The 19,361-nt window shown below is 50.6% G+C and overlaps 1 protein-coding gene across 1 annotated transcript in view; it reads left to right on the forward strand.

Annotated features, from left to right (window-relative positions):
• Positions 1–3,461: 3,461 nt before the first annotated feature.
• The window catches only part of PIK3C2B (phosphatidylinositol-4-phosphate 3-kinase catalytic subunit type 2 beta), a 73,781-nt gene continuing 57,881 nt past the window's right edge, over positions 3,462–19,361 (forward strand). Inside the window, 1 exon segment of the mRNA XM_070397181.1 lies at positions 3,462–3,714. The gene's annotated coding sequence lies outside the window, so the exon portion shown is untranslated.

Consider the following 19,361-nt stretch of genomic DNA (forward strand, 5'->3'; position numbering starts at 1 on the left):
CCCTCCTTGGGCACCTCCTCTTTTGTCAGGAGCCCTCTTTCCCCTTTATCCTACAACTGTATTTATTCTGCAACCCCCAACCCTGATTTAACGTTCTACACTGACTTCCCAGATCTGCAGAAGAAAATGATAAAAATATTCATATTGAAACCACTACATATCCCATCCCAGCCATATCCTCAGCTCTGCCGACAATCCCACTCCTCTAACAAGCTACCACTCATTCCTTTCAGTGGCTCTTTTAACCTTAACCACTTTCCTTAATGCTCAATCCCATTTTGACCCCTTCTCTCCCAGGAGATGACTTAGAGACTGTCAGGTGGCAACCACTTCTCTCAACTTGTAACCTCTAGGTCTACCACAAATGCATTCTTCCTCCCAAAGACAGCACAGGCAACTCCACCCTCCCGTGCCTAGATCCCATCTCCTCTGGGGCATTTTTCATTAATCATCTCTCCATCCCCCTCAGCATATGAGCATGTTTAAGCCTTTCCCATCTGAACAACAACAACAACAAATCAGACAACAAAACTCTTCCCTTTGATCCTGCCTTCCCCCATCACTGCCTCACCTTTCTCCTTCCCGTGGGTCGCCCAGTTTCTGGAAGGAGTGGTCTAGATTCATGTGTCTCTTTCGCTCCTTAACCCCCCGGAGCCTGGTGTCACGATGACTGTTCTCCCACCACTGGTCCTGGGACTTTCTTGCCAATCCAAAGGGCCATTCTCAGCCCTGTCTTCCTGACTGTTCCTGCTGCGCTTCTGTTCCAGTCTCTTTCCTAATACTTTCTCCCACCCTCCTTTCTGACACGCTGTGGTCTCTGTTTTTCTATCAACCTCGGTGTTTATCCTTGATTTATTATTTTTTTAAAAATATGTATTTATTAAATTGATGGGGTGACATTGTTCAACATGAACATATAGGTTTCAGGTGTGGGTTTCCATGTTACAAGATCTGTATATTGCTCTGTGTGCCCACCACCCAGAGTCAACTCGTCTCCTGCCACCTTATTCTAGGACCTCCTTCTACTTCCCACCCCCTTCCCTCTAACAATCACCACGCTGCTGTTTGAGTTCACAAGTTTCAGTTTTATATCCCACATATGAGCGAAGTCATATAGTTCTTAGCTTTTTTGATTTCCTTTGCAGGCCTCTTCCTTCCTCTATCTGCCCACCTGGGTGACCTCGCCTATGCCCATAACTTTGCTGACCGCCTATAATGTGAAGAGTCCAAAACTGATATCCCCTGTCCACCCTTCCACTTTGAGCTTAGTTTCATAAATCCACTGTCTCCTAGACATCCTCACCTAAACATACTGTAGATGCCACAAACCCCACATGTCCACAATTAAACTCACCATTGCTCCCCACCACCTGGTCTCTGCTTTACCACAGTCCCTGCTTAGTGAGCGGCATCACCTGCCACCAATTCCTAAGGTGGGGAGTAATTCTAGATTCCCACCCCTCCCCGATTCCCTGCATTCAATACATTATCATCTATTACTGATGTGACTTCTTAACTATCTGTTGTATCTGCCCTCTCCTTTTCAGCCCGGCTCTCACACTCCTGGCATAGCTTTGATCTTGCACTGTGAACATTGTCATGCCCCGCCCCCGCCTTGAGCTCCCAACCTGCACTCATGTGGAGGTTCAGAACCAGTCACCCCAAGATGTGCCTCTGTGTGTGCAGATTGTTTTGAGTCAGAAGCAACCTCAGCAGCAGGCTCAAGAGAAACTTCTGCCCCTCCCATTGGTTCACTCAGGGTTGCTTGCAATTAAGGGTCCTTTGCATTTGCCCAGATTTCATCTTACACGAGAACAAAGCATTTCCCAATAAATCCTCTGAATTGTGAAGTCGCTTTTTAATTGCTTTCTCCCCTCTGTAGGACTTCCTTTGGGCATTCAAATTCCCTTTCCAACACTTATCCTTTTACTGAGCTCTGGAGTCCTTTAGTTCTACTACTCTGTGAATCTAAGGATTGTGTTGAGTTTGTTGCAGTTTCATAATAATGAGGATATTTTTAAAAGGCCTCTCTGACACCTGTGTTTTGTTTTGTTTTGTTTTTAAACGCTGGTGAATCCCACACAGACTAATGGTTGCACTTTAGCAAGTATTTCCTTGACGCCAGGGAAGGGAAGGTTAGCAGATGTTTTCGAGGGGACCCTGGCTGGCGAGTCCTGGGCATCTGAAGGAGGTTAGGAGCTCTTCCAGCGGTTCTCAACCTGTGGGTCGCGACCTCTTTGGGGGTCGAATGACCCTTTCACAGGGGTCGCCTAAGACCATCGAAAAAACACGTATATAATTACATATTGTTTTTGTGATTAATCACTATGCATGAGGAACTGTATTAAAGGGTCGCGGCATTAGGAAGGTTGAGAACCACTGCTTTAGACCCTGGATACCTGAAGGGGATTGCAGAGGAGGGAGCTGAGAACCAGGTGCTGATCTTCATAGTCTGGCAAGAAAGGAGAGAGGGTCCTGGGGGAAAACAAAGATTCATGGTTTGAGAAAAATGTACTTTGAGATCATAGTTATTATGCAAACCAAATGCAAACGAGGAGCTGGCCACCTACTGGTTTCTTTTGGGTGTAGCCTTTGGAAATTTCTAGAGACCACCACTCAAAAAAAGGTGCTCAAGAGTCAAATTGTTAATGCTGCATGAAAGAGGGTTTTTTCCTCCCACAGATGGGTTGGAGGACCCGCCACCTCCCCTCCCCTCCCCTCCCCCCTGGGGTTGTTGATGGCTATTCTCTGAGGCTCAGGTCCCAGGACGCACCTGGGCTCACAGAGAAACCAAGGAGGCTCTGTGACCCCGCCGCCGACACAGCTTCCTCAGGCCCCCACCTCGACTTCAGACCTCAAGGAGGGGTTCTTTCGGGCATCGCTCTCCTAAGGATTTGGGACATTCCTCAAACCGATAAGGGACCTCAAAACGCTGTCATTTCCAGCAGAATGACTTGGCATGCACCTGCCACAGTGCCAAGGGAAGAGGAACAACCGTCTGCAGAAACCCTCACCCGAGTGGGAAGTGGAAATCTTGGCTCTAGGGTTTTGCAAGCAAAACTCGCCGCCGGCGCGTTTCTCCTGCGGGCGCACTGGCGGGAGGGAGGGGGCAGGAGGGGAGAAGAGAGTAGGGAAGCGGGGAAGGGGAGAGGGGCGAGGGGGAGGTGGCGGGGGAGAGGTAGAGGGTGCTGGGAAGGGAGTAGAGGTGGAGGAGAGGATAAGGTGGAGGGGAGGGGAAGGATGGGAGGAAAGGGGAGGGGAATGCAAGAGGGGAGGGGTGGAGAGAGAAAAAGGGGAGGGAGGGGAGGGTAGGGGAGGGGCGGAGGGCAGTCGGAGCTGCGGGCCCGCCCCGCCTGCCGCTGCGATTCGGCGAGTTGGGCGCCGGGGCCGGGGCGGCCGCGCGCCTGTGCTGCCCTGTCCCGCGCCCGGGGCCGGTCTGGCCGCCTCGCGCCGCCGTGCAGTGCGCAGGGTCCCCGGGAGATGGCCTCTCTGCCCGAGCTCGCGGCCCCCGCTATTGTCTCCCGCGGGGTGGCCTGACTGCGGGCTGCGCACGCTCGGGGCCGAGGACTCTCTCCCCGGAGCAGGTCCCGGCGCCCCTTCCTGCCTCCCGACCGCAGGAGCGCGCGGAGGACTGTGCGGCCGGAGCGGGGCCGGGAGCTGCCGGGCGAGCCGCCGCCGCGGCCGGGTCTGGAGGGGAGCCCGCGGGGAGCACAGGTAGGACGCACGCCCGGCGCAGAGCGACCGCCCGGGGGCTGCCGGTGGCCCGGCGTGGCGGGAGCGGAGGTCAAGGGCTGCCCCTCCGGCAGGGCAGCAGCCGCGGCGCCACAATGGCAGGAGCCGGGGGTGCCCGCGTGGGCCGAGCCGGGATGCCGGGAGGGCGACAGCTCCCGCTCGCAGCCGGCGCAGGTCTCCGACCCGCTCCGCCCGTTTCGGGCACCTCGAGCTCCCGGGCCTTCCCCACCCCGTTCAACACACTCCCCAGCTCCCAGCTGCTAGGCGATCGGAACCGACCCATGGTTTGTTTGTTTAAGATGAGAAATAAAAAGCAAAGCTGCCCTGGAGTGGGGGTGTGTGTGGGGGGTGGTGCTTTCTCGGGCAGTGGGTGAAAAGTCATCATCCAGCCTGGGGAATATAGACTTTTTTTTTTTTTTAAGCCAGACGCAGGGTAGACTTGGCTTCTCCCTTATAAGGATCCTGCAGCAAAAGGAGAAATCCTGGGAGAGGGAGAGGGACCCTCAGGCCCCAGTTCCGGGCCCTCCGGAGGCGAGAGGGCTCCTCTCCTGGCCTGTACTTGTCAGTCATTTTCAGCTCCCAGCAGCGGTGGCTTTGATGCTGGGGAGCCGTGCAGCAGCGGGGAGCCCAAGGGGGCGGCGGCCCAGCTGGGTTGGGGTGGGGTTGGGTGGGGAGCTCAGGGGCTTGGCAGGGTCCAGGGTCCTGCGTGCAAGAAGTGAGTGCGTGCACACACCCTCCGTGGCTGAGGGCTGTGTGGTGTGTGTGGTGAATCTGCCATTGCTCTGGCTGCTTCACGCCAACCTTCTCTCCTGGCATCTCCACCCCCATTTGGGGTCTTTGTGGTTTCCCTGGCCCTGTCCCTGTCCCTGTCCCTGTCCAACCAGCCTGGGATGGAATCCATTGTCTCCGGCTGCCCTGATGTTTTCTTCTCTGTTCCATTGGAGGATTTTGCACCCTGGGCTGGCTGGTCCCAGCATGGCCCCAGGTTCTGTAGCACACAGCTACTCCTGCTCCCAAAAGTGGGCCAACAGGGCGCCTCCTCTCTCTAAACTACCTGACTGGGGCATGGCCAAGCAGATGTAAGCAATTTGCACGGAATTCCAACCCAGTAGCCGTCCCTGAATGAAAACTCGCTCTATTGCCACGCTGGACCTTGGAAAGATATGGGAAGAGAAATGGCCCAGGGGGTGGCCACTCCAGCCCCCAAATACACCTCCCTCCCCAACTCCAGCCGTGGGCCCCAGAACTGAGTGGTTCTGAGGCTTCAGAATTGCAGCTCCTCCGGAGCCTGGCAGTCCCGTCTGGGATGGTGTCCATGGAAAAATTAAGTCGAGGCACATTTTATAGCTCCGCCTGGCAGCCAGCATCGGAGGAGTGGTGGCTGCTGCTCCGTTGGTCTGGGTGAGCCCAGGTTGCATTTCCATGGCTCTGAATTTACTGCCGAGTGTGCATGGGTGTGTGTGATCAAGCTCTGCAGCCCTGGCCAGAGGGAGCTTGTCCATTTCCCGCTCCCTGGAAGCCTCGGTGAGGGAGGCCTGCAGGGTGTGCTGGGGTGAGGGAGGCCTCAGGCTTTTCTCTGTTGCTCCTTTGAGGTGGCAGCGGCCTGGACTGCCCACGGTCTTTGCCATGACCTAGTGGTGCCCCAGTAGATCTCCCACACCTGTGAGCCTTTGGTTCCCACTCTGTGGTTCCCTCATCTCACCTGGGCCTCGTGTCTAAGTTCCTTCAGCTCTTTTCAGACCAGTCGGGAGACAAATGAGGGATCCCTGTTCCCTGTGGGGGTTTGTAACTAGCCCTAAACTTTAGGCTCCTCAGGCTCCCAGGATGTGACCTTGGACGTGATGATGTGGGTTCCGTGTCAGGAGGCCTGGCCTGGAGTCCTGGTGTGACTTATTTCCTAACTGTGTGAGCATGGACAACCTGTGAACCTATCTATGCCTTCGTTTGTATATCTGTAAAATGGGAAAAAATAATGACCGTGGCCCACCGGATTATTTTAAGGGGGAAATGTACCGCTTGCTATGAACTGAATAAAATCATGTATGCAAAAGTACTCTGAAAACTGCACGGTACCATACAAATGTCAGTTATTCATCCTGAGTTTAGCCTTGGTAACAAGGGAGGGAGAGCTGGTGGGGTGGAGTTGGGGGAGGCGTTGGAGGAGAATGTTCTGGAACCTTTCCTTTCCGGCTAAGCGAAGAGCGATGTGACAGTACTGAGGTAACTGTTCTTTCGGTATTTCTCTTTAAATAAGGTTGGCAGGATGGGAACTGAGAGGGAAAGAAAGGCTGCTTAATGACATTTGTAGGAAATTGGGGAGAGACATACACCCCTCAAAGGCTGGCTGCTGTGTATAGACAGGGGAGTGCTGAGCTGGCAGATAATATAATAATAGCTAACACTGATGTCAGCCAGCTAGTAAATGACAGGAGGGTTTTGAAGCAGGCAGTCTCACCCTTGCTCATCATTTTGATGGTACTATGGGTGGACGTTGAGTCTTGGGAGAGCAGGAAGGGGCAGTCGAGTTGCAGAATTCATTCATATTGGGTCCCTTGACTTGAATGCCCGTGAAATGTCACCAGACTGAACGTACTTTGTTTTCTTAAATAGTTTTTATTGATTTCAGAGGGGAAGGGAGAGGGAGAGAAAGACAGAAACATCAATAATGAGAGAGAATCATGGATCGGCTGCCTCCCGTATGCTCCACATCGGGGATTGAGCTGGAAACCCAGGCACATGCCTGGGAACCAAACGGTGACCTCCCAATTCATAGGTAGATGCTCAACCACTGGGCTGAACGTACTTTTGATAACAAGCTTCTTAAGAATAGGGGCCCAGCCCCAGTCCGGCATAGCATCTCCTTAATTCCCAGTTGTTTGAGGGTTGAGGCACATGTGTGTGAATTCCTTGGGCTCCAGTCTTAAAGGTCTTTCTCTGCTTTCTCAGTCATATCTTTGGCCTCAGCATAAGGACAAGACTGGGGATAATCAAATCAAGTAATTTTGCTCCCTTCTGGGCAACTCTAGTAAGAGATTTGGGCCCTGGGGGCCGTGGGATAATTGAGGCAAATCTTGTGTTTTGGTATTTCTGTACCTGCTTTATTTCATCTCTGTGTTCTAAAATGAAAGACGATTCTTGCATTTCCAATGATCACGTAAAGTGTTACAACTGGAAAGGGCCTTGGGCATCATTTCCATGGGAAGTCGCACGGTTGCTAGACCCCATTGGTGGCTTCATTGCTGGCAAATTCTCCGAACTTTGGTGATGGAATTCACTCCCCCACGTCTCCTTGCTGGTTAGAGATGACGGACCCAGAATGCATCGTTTGTGCTTTGGGGTAGAGACCCTCGAGGTATGGAGAAGAGGAGAGGGGTTTTCGATAGTCCTGAGGCAGAATAGAGAGCTCATGGCTGAAGGAATCCTTAACCTTTCACTCCTTCCTCCTCTTGAGAACTTCCTGGAGGCAGTCTTACCTGGCAGAGGCTCCATATTACTTCAAAGAGAAGCCAAAGCTCATTTACCTCTCTAGAAACTCTTGTCCTCCCCCTTTAACTCTACTACTCCTGCCCCGTCCCTTGAAAACATTGTCCAACTCCCTGCCTCCTCGACCTTTCTCAACCCTAGCCAACCTTAGTCACTGCGAGGCTAACCTCCTGGGCAGTGTTTCTTCTCAGTGGTTCTTCCTACTATGTTTGTGCCTTCTTCTCGGTTTCTGGCCCTGTGGCTGGAGGTTAGAAATCTAAGGTTAGATTTTGACGTTATCTCCTCTTTCCCAGTGGAGGAGGTGCCAGGGATGAGAGTGCCCTGCACACGGCTGGCTGTCCGTGCCCACCAGGAATAAGCCTGTGTGGAGGCATCCTTTCCAGCCAAGATTTATTTCTCTTTCGAAGTCTAGTTGGCGCTCTTGGCAGCAAAGCAGAAGGCGTAAGGTGGCAGAAGAGTGCAGAACCAAGGAGTTTCTATTTTGAGGAAATACTACAGTTTACCCGGCCAGTTAGAAGGAAGAAATGTGTGCTCTTCCTGTCTCAGGTCACACACTAACCCTGAACCGAGATTAGAGTCGCGATGGAGCCAACTTCTGAGACCTCTGGGGAGAGCCCTGCTTTCCTGGAAGCAGAGCCTCTGTCACATTTCTGACCTGCCGCGCTGTTGTGTCTTCCACAGGACTAGGCACGCCGTTCTGACCAAGGAAGGAGAGATTGTTTGCAGATTGGAGATTAGGGGAACCTGGGGATAGGCACCTATGTTTTCTCCAAAAAAACCCAACTTTATAACCAGGGATGTCATATTTTCACTCTAGACTTCAAGAAGGCAGGTTTTAAGATATATTTATTTTTTTTATTGATTTCATAGAGGAAGGGAGAGAGAGAGAGAAACATCAGTGATGAGAGAGAATCATCAATTGGCTGTCTCCCGCATACCAGGAATCGAATCATGACCTCCTGGCTCACAGGTCTACGCTCAAAGACTGAGCCACACCAGCCGGGCCAGATTTTTTTTTTTTTTTTTTAATTAAGAGGAAAGATAGATACAAGGAACTTGGAAAGATAAAAGTGGTTCCAGGGGGTTGGCCATTCTCATTCTTGAAGGGCAATTTTGACTGTGCTGTTGCAGGTGATTGCAATAGGGAAGGGGAAAAGGAACTACTTGAACAAAGAATCAAGCACCAAGAAAGGGAAGAGGATAGCTACTGGCATCGAGTGTTCATCCACCGGTAGCTTTTAAAACATTATCTTCATTTCTCCCTCTCTCCAGCCTTGGAGGAAATGGGTGAGGATGGAATTGTCTTTCCCCTTTATAGTTGGGAGAACTGAGATTTATATTAGGTTTAGAGTCCAACTAAAAATTACAAAACATGACCTGGGCAGTGTGACTCAGTGGTGGGAGCATCCCCTGTAAGGACGAGTGTGGGAGGCAATGGGTCAATGTCTCTCTCTCACATGGATGCTTCTCTCTCTCTCTCTCCCCGCCCCCTCCCTCTCCTTCTCCCTGTCTCTCTTTCACTCTCTCTGAAAAGCAATGGAAAAAATATCCTCTGGTGAGGATTATCAAAAAAATAAAAAATAAAAGAAATTAAGAAACATGCCTAAGATTGTACAACTAATTAAAGAAAAGCTGAAGTTTGAAACTAGGCCAGGATTCCCCCTGTGCTTCACTGAAGGGACCTGTGAGAAAAAAGTCAATGAGGCCCAAGTTCTGAATGAGCTGGGGCTTCCCCGAGAACCAAATGACAACAGAAAGTTCTTAAAGTCATCTGTGGAAGAAGCTATGATCACAAAGGGATGCAGGTCTGTTAGGTAATGTTTAAAAATAACTCATTTAGCCCTGGTCGGTTTGGCTCAGTGGATAGGGAGTCAGCCTATGGACTGAAAGGTCCCAGGTTCGATTTTGAGCAAGGGCACATGCCTGGGTTGCAGGCTTGGTTTTCATTCATGAGTTATGCATTGAAAATCCCTGTCTTCTTAGAGTTTATGTTCTGGAAGAACTTAATTCACTAAGAATAAATTAAGCCAATCTTGTGTATTTTACTGATAGTGATTCTCTACTGGTAGATCACGAAATTACTTGTGCATAGACTCTGACTGAACTCAAGGAAAGTTTAAGAAGGACTCTAGTGATAACTCTATGGATAATATAGGCTGAGTTCATTCATTGGTGGTTAATTGTCGGTCCAACAAAAACATCTTAAGCTCTAGCCCAGTGGTTCTCAACCTTCCTAATGCCGCGACCCTTTAGTACAGTTCCTCATGTTGTAGTGACCCCCAATTTCATTGTTACAGATTGAACATAATTAAAGCATAGTGATTAATCACAAAAACAATATGTAATTATAGATGTGTTTTCCGATGGTCTTAGGCGACCCCTATGAAAGGGTCGTTCGACCCCCAAAGAGGTCGCAACCCACAGGTTGAGAACCGCTGCTCTAGCCAGAGTGGCTCAGTTGATTGCTGGTTTGATTTCTGGTCAGGGCACATAGCTGGGTTGGGGATTAGATCCCCAGTTGGGGCACATGCAGAGTGCAACCAATTGATGTCTCTCTCTCTCTCTCTCTCCCTCTCTCCCTCCCTTTTTCCCTTTCTCTAAGCAAGTCGTCAGGTGAGGATAAACAAGACCAAAACCAAACAAAGCAAAAAACTAACTTGGCAGGTTTGTTGTAAGGATTAAATAAATACCGTGTTGGAAAAAAAACACAACAAAATATGTTCAGTACCTCTGCTCTGTCATTCTCACATTTATTCATTCATTCAATGGACAGGCATATAAATTCAGCATATGGTTAAGAGGTTGGCCCTGGGGTCAGATTTCTTGGGTCCAATTTCTGGTTTTTCCACAAACTAGTTGTTTGACCTTGAGAAAGTTACTTAATTTATCTGTGCTTTCATTTTCTCATATGGAAGATGGGGAAAATAATTGTACCAGGAGAAAACAAGGCTGTTTATAAATAAAACTAGAGGCCCGATGCACGAAGATTCATGCAAGAATAGGCCTTCCTTTCCCTGGCTGCCAGCACCTCCTTCGCTCCGGCCCAGAGCTGCTTTCCGCCTTCTCGGGCTGCCCAGAGGCCCGGAGTGGCCGGGGCGGGGCAGAAGCTTCCCGGCCCAGCTCCCGCCATCTTTGTCGCATCAATTTGCATATTCCCTCCTTATTGGCTATGGGCACTGTCATCTTTGTTGTGAAGTGATGGTCAATTTGCATATTCCGTCTTTATTAGCTAGGATGAATTCATTAATGAACTGCCTAGAACAGTGCCTGATACGTAGCAAGGGTTCAGTAAATGGTGGTGGTTACAATTCTTTTAGTATTATCCTTCAATAGCAGGTTTGTGCTAAACCCTAGGGATACAAACTTGAATTCAGTGTGGTCCCTGACCCCGAGGTAACCATGCTGTGCTCTAAAAAGTGCAAGTGAACGCCCTGGCTGGTGTGGCTCAGTTGGTTGGAGCATCATCCTGTACACATACCCAGGTTGTGGGTTCAATGTCTGTGTGTGTGTGTGTTTGGGGGGGGGGGGGAGATACGTACGGGAAGGAACTGATCAAAGTTTCTCTCTCTCTCCCTCTCTCTAAAATTAATAAAAAAAATTCTTAGTGAAGTTTTAATCATTCAGGTCAGAAAAAGGAATAATAACCTTTTGATGCTTAATATTTCACTTAATCAAAGTAATTAGAAGCTTGGAAAGCAGTGGACTGACTTGAGACAGATTGACACAGGAAGGCTGGGGGATCCCGCTCTCTGGAGGATTTTGAGAATGGGCACGACAGACTGGTCGTGGCTCAGTGTGGAAAGAGCACTGGAGTGAGAGTCTGAGACCTGCTTCTAGTCCAGCCGTGGGCAAACTATGGCCCGAGGGCCGGATCCGGCCTGTTTGAAATGAATAAAACTAAAAAAAAAAAAAAAGACCGTACCCTTTTATGTAATGATGTTTACTTTGAATTTATATTAGTTCACACAAACACTCCATCCATGCTTTTGTTCCGGCCCTCCGGTCCAGTTTAAGAACCCATTGTGGCCCTCGAGTCAGAAAGTTTGCCCACCTCTGGTCTAGTCTCACTGCTGCCACTGAGCAGCTGTGTGACTCACACGGTGATTTCCCCCTCTGGTCCTTGTTCTCTACTCTGTAAAACTGGACTCGGATTCCCCCACCCCCTTGTTTATTTGCTTGTTTTCTGAGTGGCTGGGGAGGGTAAAGAAGTGTTTGTGGTGTGGGAGGAGGAAGTGGGGGTGTACCAGGATAATCTTTGATATCAGCTTGAACATTTGGTAAAATGTGAAAGGTCTGGGTTTTTCGGCAGGATGAGAAAAATACTGAGTTGTGACCTCCAACAAATATCAGTTTTACTCTTGATTTTTTTCATTTGCTAGTTGTGTGACCCTGAACCATTTACTCAGTCCCTTTCCTGTTTTCTAGTTTTCTCGTTCATAAAGTAAGGCTAATAATATCCACACTTACTAGTAAGGATTGTTGTGAGGATTAAACAAACAGCACTTGGCACAACATTCCAGAGGCAAACAATAGGTCTGTTTCCTTCCTTCATTTCTGTGATGCTCATACTCACCTCCCACCCCTCTCGCCCCTCTCCCTGCCTCCTGGTCCTCTTTCCCTTTCACCAAATACTTCAGTCACTGATGGTGGACAAGCACTGGAGGGACTAATTTGACTGATTGTAATGGTGATTATGGTCCTGGTCATGGTATTTCGGCAAGATACCTGTAGATGGTCAGCTCCCACATATGCCTACGGGTGCCCAGTGTGTAGGCTAATACCTGCTGAGAATGGCCCTTGACGGTTGCCACCCTGGTAAACCCTGAGTGGGGGTTACATGAGTGAGGGCCCCATGAGGATGGGGCTGGTGGAGTGTGAGTGGGCGACACTGTGCCAGGTGGGCAGCTGGTTCACCTTTCTGCTGAGTATCTACTTTGCCTCCCTCTTAGGGGGACCTCTGTCCCCCTTGGGGAATCCCTGTGCAAAATGGGGCACAGAAGATGAGAGAAAGGCATCAGGCATGTGCAGAGCAACAGTAAGACCAACTGACCTGACTCTGGGCTCTCCTCCCCCACCCCCTAGATCACTTCCTACTTAGAAAAGACATCTTCTTGACTCCTTCATGCAAAGAGATGCAAACATGGTTTCTGTGCCATTTAGGGCAGGAAGGTTATTCTTGGGCTGCAGACACCAGGCCTGCATTTTAATCAGTCATGTCACACGCACAGCATCAGAGTGTGAAGGAGACACGGAGAGGAAGACAAGTAAGGAGCGTTTGAAAGGGTCGGCCAGGGAAGGCTTCCGAGGATCTTGAGTTGGGGTGGAAACAGGAGAGAGGAAGCAGGAGGGCAAGGAAGGTGCCTCCGGCTGCACCCAGGGCTTTCCTGAGGCCCCGAGGCAGGTGGCCTGGGAAAAAGGGCACGGGAGTCTACACCAGGCTGTACGGGCAGACGAGCTGGGCTGATAGCTCTAGGCCTACCTCAGGCCCACTGCCTGCTGCCCCCTCCCCAGTCCTCCATCTAGACCAGTGATGGCGAACCTTTTGAGCTCGGCGTGTCAGCATTTTGAAAATCCCTAGCTTAACTCTGGTGCTGTGTCACATATAGAAATTTTTTGATATTTGCAACCATAGTAAAACAAAGACTTATATTTTTGATATTTATTTTATATATTTAAATGCCAATTAACAAAGAAAAATCAACCAGAAAAATGAGTTCGCGTGTCATCTCTGACACGCGTGTCATAGGTTCGCCATCACTGATCTAGGTAACTCCCTCCCCTGCAGTCTGGGGATTCTGGACACTAAGAGGCCGTCTGGGGGGATCCTGTTAGGCCCTGCTTCCCCAGTGGGGTTCTCCTTTGACCTTGGTAAAATCGAATCCCTGGTTTCCCCCTGGATTCAGTGTCCTAGGCTGCCCTGAGCAGGCTGTCCTTCCGGCCGGCCACCAGGAAGAGTGGAGTGGAGCTGGTTGGCTACTGGGGAAGGCCTGGTGGCTGCCTGGGTCAGGCGGCTCACCACAGCCAAGGCCAAGGAGTGGAGAGGCCAGTGACTTTTAAAAGGACAAGCTGCCTGATGGGGGGAGGGGCAAGAGATTCCTGGGCTTCAAGGGCTGAGACCAGGGGAGGCCATGGAGAGGCACAGCCTGCCCCGGGAATCCTCCAGCCCACCTTCGGGAATCATTCCTCCCAGCGCCTCTGGAAATGTCTCTTACCCCACCAGAATGGGCGCTCTTCCCCTGACACTCTGCTTTTCAAATGCAGATGGCCCTGGGAGGGACTAGCACCTAGGCCTCCCTCTAACACCCCTGTGTAAGTTAGTGTCAGGTGTTGGGTGGTGTTTTGTTTGTCCGGTTTTTCCTGGGCTTGAAGATGCATCTCTTTTCTTTCCCTTCCTGCTCTGTGGGGTACCCCAGGGCTTCTGCTCTCAGCCCTGACTTACAGAGGGCCTTGGGCAAGGGCCTCCTGGGCTTTCTGTCTGGGGCCTCCTCCCTGGCATTCTTGCTCCCTCGCGCTCTCCGCCTGGCCTGCCCTCAATGTACTGCACTGTGGGCAGGGAAGGGCCTGCTTGGGAAGGCCCAGAGCTGCCCTGGAGCTGAAGGTCCTGTTTCCTTTCTCTTCTGGGTTCCACCTTCCATTACTATTTTCAGACTTTTTTGCCAGGGACAGTAGGATGGAGACCTGGTGGTCTCCAGGCTAGCTTCCTATCCTCAGGGAGCTGATGAGGGAGGGAGGGAGCTGGAGGGTGTGTGTGTGTGTGGCGGGGGGCGGGGGGGGGGGGCGCGGGTGCGGGTACGGTAATGGTTGTGTGCACTGTGCAGGTTTGTGTGGTCACCATGGTTTTGGGTCCCTATCAGGGCTTTTTTTGATTTGGGGAGTTAGCGCTAATTGAAGATATTCTCTGTTATCAGACCACATGTCTAGATAGCTGGCTTAGGAACTGGTGGCAGGAGGGACAGTGGGCAGAGCTTCCTTGCCCAGGGGGAGGGAAGGAGCTTGCCCTGGGCATGGTGTGGGAGTTGATCTTCAGCTTCTCGGAGGTTCACATGGCTGGCTGGCTGGCTGGCTGACTTTTTTTGCTCAACTATCTTTCACCCTCCTCCATGCCAAGCAGGTGGCTGCCCCCCTGGCAGCAGCCCACCTCCCACACAGTGTGTCCCCTGCCCACTGGCCCTCCAACCTGGGCTGATAGGCAATTGCCCCACCCTCCCCATGGACACCACCATCACACTGAGCTGCTGGCCCCACCTTCTCTACTCTGTGTGTAGGATTGTCCTGGGAACTCATTCCCTGGGTCCTTCTTGTCCTAGGACTTGGGCACACCTGTGCCCAGTGTGTGCTTGTTGAGAGAGTGTAGGGCGGGGGACAAGATTATTATTTCTGAGTGCCCGCTGTCTGAGCCCTTTTCCAGTGTGATACCCAGGGCAAAGTTGGTGACCCGTAGTGGTCCTCACTCTCTGCATCTCTGAAAGTCAGGAGGACCCTGTCGTGGAGAAGAGAGACAGCCGTCCGGATGTCTAAGAAAGGTGCTACCAGAAAACAACCATAGGATTGTCATCATTGAATGAACTGGCGATACTCCCTACAAATCAGAGCATTGATCCCCAGCGAGGATGTGCTGGAGGATGGTCTCACTGGCGTTGTGTGGTGCATTCTGGTTAGGCCAGTGCCTTTCCCCCCTAAATTATTGATTTTTAGAGAGAGAGGAAGGGGAGAGAAAGAGAGAGATCCATTGGTTGTTCCACTTTTTGATGCATTCATTGGTTGATTCTTGTAAGTGCCTTGACCGGGATTGAACCAGCAACCCTTGGTGTATCAGGATGAGACTCTGAGAGGCACCTCGGCCAGGGCTCTCATGCCTTTGCAGTTACCCTTAGATGCATCCTGCTCCCTTGCGTAGGGTGGGACCGTGTTTAAAGCGCCTCCTTGCTCCTTGAGAGTCTGATGGGTTAGCCCCGCCCAGCACATGAGGACATGGGGTGTCAGAACTGAACCTGAGCACTGAACCTGACTGTGAGGTGGATCTGCGCCGCTGCTGCTGCTTCTTCTTTTTTTAAAATATATTTTTATTGATTTCAGAGAGGAAGGGAGAGGGAGAGAGAGAGGAAAAACATCAATGATGAGAGAGAGTCATTGATCAGTTGCCTCCTGCATGCCTGTGCGCTGGAGATTGAACCTGTGCACTTGACTGGAACCGAACCTGGGACCCTTCAGTCCGCAGGCCAACACTCTATCCACTGAGCCAGACCAGGCAGGGCTCCGTGCTGCTTCCTACTTCTCCTCTCCCATGAGTCCTCCAGGCTGAGCATGTTCTGTCCTGGTTCGGTGCTCAGCTGGATGGGAACAGTGGTGACCTACTTGCTGGATTCTGCCTAAAGGGCTGGTCTCCTGCAGGGTGTTTTCCCAGCCCCAGAAGGAATCCTGGAGAACTGGATTCCATGGGGCATGAGCTGGGTAAGCGGGTCTGCAGGTTCAGCGGGAGGTGACGGGCGGGCGGCAGTCTGGGCCTTGCAGCTCGCGTTTGCAGGAGGCAAATGGCCCCGTGAAGCGAAGCTGAGGCCCTGAGGAAGGGAGAGCAGGTGGAGAGGCCATGACTAGAGAGGCTGCTGTGTCCCCATCCCTCCCGCACTGCACCCGTGTTCCTACGTCCTTCTCCCAGAGGGCTTCCACTGCATGGGGCTTCCAGTACCTTCGGAGAGACTAGGGTCTCCTAGGTGTTCTTGGGGAAATGTCGGGGTTCTCTTTCTGAAGGGGGTGGTGCTGGTTCGAAAGTTGTCTGTGAAGAAGTTCCTTCAGGGTCCCCTCAGCTGGGGTCCAGGATTCGAAAGGGAGTTCCTCTTACCTCGCATTCCTGTCCTACCGCCTTTCTCGGGAAGGCTGAGGAAGCTGGAAGCAATTCCTTTTCTTTTTAAAATTTTTTTAAATGTTATTTTTTATTGCGGTAACATTGGTTAACACATACATTTCAGATGTACAATATTATAATTTCTACCAGTGTGCTCTATTTTGTGCTCACCACCAAAAGTATAGTCTCCTTCCATTGCCATGTATTTGACTTGCTTTACCCATTTCGCCCTCCCCACACCCCCTTCTCTTTGGTAAGTAACATTCTGTTGTCTGTGTCTATGAGTTTTTTGTTTGTTTTGTTAGTTCATTTGTTACTTTTTTGTTTTATATTCCATATACGAGTGGAATCCTATGTGTTATCCTTTTCTTTTTATATTTATTTATTGATTTTTATTATTATATATATATTTTTATTTCAGAGAGGAAGGGAGAAGGGAGAGAGAGACAGAAACATCAATGATGGGGATCAAGCCCATAACTGGCACCCCAGGTTGGGAATTGAACCGGCAACCCCTTGGTGCATGGGACGATACCCAACCAACTGAGCCACACCAGCCAGGGCAGTCTTGCAATTCTTTTTATGCATTTAGAATTTAAAAAAAAAAACATAAGTAGGGTCACATGAAATCCATTGGTAGTAGATTAAAGAGGTGGGAGAGAGCAAAGTGGAGAAATCTCTAAGATGGAATGAAGAACAAAGCAGATAGACACATGCTTTGTTCACAGTGGTGGGCACAGGATAGTTAGCATTTAACATTTGCAGGACATAGAGATGGTATGCAAGGATCAAGATAACGAGGAGTGTGTCCAGGAGTGTGTCCTCTCGTGCCAGCGGTTGTGCCTTCAGGGGGTTATTTTGCAAGAGCCACCTCCTCCGGTGACACAATCCCTGGTGAAGCTTTAAAATGATTGTGTGTGAGTGCCGGGAGTTGATCGATTCTCAGCAAGGATTGCCTCTTGTCCAGCTTGTGTCGGAATACAGGGCAGAATGAAGAGTGCGTTTCATTTTCCAGATATGCGAGCAGTCAGGTGGGCCGAGGGCCTGTGTTCTCTGCAGACCTGTTGTTAGAGCAGGGCCAGTGGTTCGTCGGAGCTCCGGACATCAGCAAGGGCCAGTGTTTGGGGCCCAGTGCAGTCTTGGAGTTGGAACTCCAAGATCAGGATGTCGGCGGGGTTGGTTTCTTCTGAGGCCTTGCTGGCATGTAAATGGCCGTCTTCTCTCTGTGTCCTCATGTGGTCTGCCCATCTTTTCTTACGGCTGAGTGATATTCCATTGTCTATATGTCCCACATCTTCATTCATTCGTCTGTTGAAGGACACATGTTGTTTCCGTGTCTTAGCTACTGGAAATAATGCTGCAATCAAATAAGGGATGTATACGTATATCTTTGTAAATTACTGTTTTGGATTTCTTCAGATAAATGTCCAGAAGAGGACTTGCTGGATCATATGGTAGCTCTATGCTTTTTGTTTGTTTGTTAGTCCTCACCAGAGGACATATATTCCATTGATTTTTAGAGAAAGTAGAAGGGAGGGGGAGAGACAGCGAGAGAAACATTGATGTGAGAGAGACACCTCGATTAGTTGCCTCCCGTGCACATCCAGACCAGGGCTGGGGATCCAGCCTGCAACTGAGGTTTGTGCTCTTGACTCCAATTGAACCAGGAACTCTTCAGTCCACGGGCGAATAATCTATCCACTGAGCCAAACCAGCGAGGGCAATGGTTCTATTTTTAATATTTTTAGGAACTTCCATACTGTTTTTCCCTACTGGCTGCACCTGTTTACATTCCTACCCACCATGCTCTTTGGAGGAAACCCCGCCGATCTGAACGAGAAGGGCTGGTTCTTGAGGCTGGGGTGGTGACGGCCAGGTGGTGGTGGCGGGGAGAAAGCAGGAAGTGGACTAGACAGAGGAGATGTGGCTGCTCTGGCTCATGGGTTGGTTCCTGGGTTAGAGATCCACACGCTGCCAAGACCTTTCTTTCCTTTTCGCAAAAGGTTCCATTCAGCTGGTTGCCAGCTCCTGGTCCCTGGCGCTGCCATCGAAATCGTCAGCTCTAGGAAGGAAAGTTTTGAGAGGAGCCACGAGCTGCCTCGCCTCTTCCACCCTGGCTTTCTTCATATTCAGATCCCCAGCCTGCAGGGTGTGTGGTGGGAGCTATGCTCTCTGGGGATTCTATGTGTGTGTGTGTCACCAGAACCAACTGCACAGATGGTTTCTGAGCCGGGATTGGGAACGCCAGGGCTCTCCGTGCAAACCAAACTCCATCTAACCATGTCACACAGCCTCCTAGCCCCTGGCCCTCTGCTCGCCTCAGACCCAGAGAGCCCTCTACTAACTCTTGTATCCGCTTTGGCTTCAAATTGATGGAAAGTCCAGGGCAGGCCTAGGGAAGGGAGAGATGGAAGATAAGTTCCAGTAGGAAAGACTGAGCCATGTGAGGCCACTGTAATCTGGCTAAGAAGGTACTAGAGAGGGGCCGTATGAGTGAGAAGAAAACACAGGCAGTTATTCTGTCTCCACACATTTGGAACTAACAGAGAGGATGTAGGTTAGAAAAGAGGAAGACTTAGTGCATGTGATTCAGTGATGGCCCTGACATCAGAGAAGCTGTATAAAACCTGTAGGTATTTACTATGGAAGCAGGGGTCAGATGCATATCTGTTTGAGCCAGGGAGCTGGCCTACCTGACCTTTTATTAAAAAAAAAAAAAAATCATTGATTTTTAGAGAGAAGGGAAGGGAGAGAGAGAAAGAAAGAGATAGAGACAAGCATCATTGCGAGATAGAAATATGGATCAGTTGCCTCCCGTATGTGCCCGACTGGGGCCGGGGATCGAACCTATAATCTAGGTATGTGCCCTGACTGGGAATGGAACCCATGACCTTTCCGTATACGGGATGACGCTCCTACCAACTGAGCACACCGGCCAGGACTGACCTTCCTGGTATACCTTCCTGCTGGAGGAATTGGATTCCTGGCACAGCATATGCTGAGCTTCCCTGCAAGAGCTGGGGCTGTGGGAGGGAGAGGTGGAGCAGGGCCGCAGGTGTGTGGGCTGAGGGCGGGGTCCCTGGCTGCAAAGCCGGTGGGATTTTGCGTATGGGTAAGTGTGGATCTCGGGGGTTGGATAGGGGCAGGGATTCTCTCTGAAGAGAAAACTCTGGGAGCCAAAAGGATTACATCCTTCTGGCCTCCAACCCAACCCCCTTGATTGGTTCTGTCCTTGAGAGGAGATGCTCCCCAGGCAGTCGGAAAACTGAGTCTTCTTCCTTCGTAAGAAGTACTAAAAGGTGGA

The sequence above is a fragment of the Myotis yumanensis genome, unplaced genomic scaffold, assembly GCF_028538775.1.
Source record: "Myotis yumanensis isolate MYYU_CA2020_CCGP unplaced genomic scaffold, mMyoYum1.0.hap1 SCAF_17, whole genome shotgun sequence".
Classification (NCBI taxonomy): Eukaryota; Metazoa; Chordata; class Mammalia; order Chiroptera; family Vespertilionidae; genus Myotis; species Myotis yumanensis.